The sequence below is a fragment of the Canis lupus genome, chromosome 28 (genome assembly GCF_011100685.1).
Source record: "Canis lupus familiaris isolate Mischka breed German Shepherd chromosome 28, alternate assembly UU_Cfam_GSD_1.0, whole genome shotgun sequence".
Classification (NCBI taxonomy): domain Eukaryota; kingdom Metazoa; phylum Chordata; class Mammalia; order Carnivora; family Canidae; genus Canis; species Canis lupus.
In genome coordinates, this window is record NC_049249.1 from 30144711 (window position 1) to 30146525 (window position 1815).

Below are 1815 nucleotides of genomic sequence, written 5' to 3' on the forward strand. Positions count from 1 at the left end.
ATCATTTATTTGGAAAAAGGAGTTTTCTAAGTACATTTTAAATCTTTTTTTTTTTTAACATCTCTTATGGCTACAGAGAGTCACATAGAGCATGGAATGGACACCAAGCTGATGACCTGAGAAAGGACCCTTTGTTTAATTACATCCTCATTAGTGATAAGCTTGCTGGTCTCATACTTTCTAACTCCAAAAAAGGTTTTGATTTACCTGTTGAAATAGGAATCCTTTGTCCTGGAGGTAGGGATAATTTTTGCATGCTCACTTCACAGCTTCACTCTTAACTCTTTTCTGAAGCATTACTAATGCTCTTTCTCGTCAAGCCCTAAAGAAAAATATGAATAGTTGTTTTGTCTTATTCTTCTGTACACACAACCTGTTGGCTCTCATTCTGTCTCTGAAATTTAGACTTTTTGTTGCCCATTGCTTACCTTTTTTGTGTGCTCTAAGAAGACTCTGTCTCAAATTAGGTCTTAGTTATGATTGAGGATTTTATGATTTCTCTAAAAAACTGTGATTATTCTCAGTCATCTGGCTCACTCAGACACTTGGTGCTATTTTTAGCATGCAGCAAACCTGTTGTTTTCAATTAGATTAATAATGGAACTAAATTTCCTGACTCTGTTTTTTTCCATTTTCTCAGTTAATGAAATATTTGTAATATGTCTCTGAAATGATCATTTTTTTAAAAAGATTTTATTTATTTGAGAGAGCGTGAGAGAAAGAGAGCATGGGTGGTGTGAGGGGCAGAGGGAGAAGCAGACTCCCCATTGAGTGGGAAGCCCAATGAGGGGCTCCATCTGGGGATTGCAGGATCATGACCCGAGTCAAAGGAAGACGCTCAACCAACTGAGTCACCCAAGTATCCTGAAATGATTATTTTTAAATAGGTATTCTCCTTTTTATTTATTTATTTATGATAGTCACACACACACACACACAGAGAGAGAGAGAGAGAGAGAGACAGACAGAGACACAGGCAGAGGGAGAAGCAGGCTCCATGCACCGGGAGCCCGACGTGGGATTCAATCCCAGGTCTCCAGGATCGCGCCCTGGGCCAAAGGCAGGCGCCAAACCGCTGCGCCACCCAGGGATCCCTAAATAGGTATTCTCAATGATACAAGAACTTCACAAAATATATCAATCATAGGTCGATTGTTGCAAGTATCTGGTTTATATGTTATATAATATATATATATATATATATATATATATACACACACACATACACCTAGAGAAATATGTTATACACACACACACACACACACACACACACTGAGAGAAAGCATTCCACATCTTGGAGGGTGACTGGATGGACCCCCAAGAGTGGCTAGGGGTTATGGGAAGAAGAGTAAGTAAGCTGAAGAGATCTTCGACTGTTATTATGGGCTGAATTATGTCCACCCCACCTCCCACCAATTCTTATATTGAATTGCTCAGACTGTCACTGTATTTAGAGATAGGGTCTTTAAAGAGGTAATTAAGGTAAAATGAGGTCATATGGGTGGGCTGTAATCCCATATGACTGGTGTCCTTATAAGAAGAGGAGATTAGGACACATCTAACACATGGCAGAGAGATAATCATATGAGGACACAGTGAGAAGGTGGCCAGTTACAAGCCTTGGAAGAAATCAACCCTGACGACGTGTTGATCTTCGACTTCCAGCCTCCACAGAAAAGAAATTTCTATTGTTTAAGCCACCCAGTCAGTAGCCTTTTCTAATGGGAGGCTGAGTTGCTAATACAGCTGGGTACTGGCCACAGTCCTTTCGTACTCTGGAGCTCACCTCGAAGGGCAGTGGGAAGGCGTGGAAGA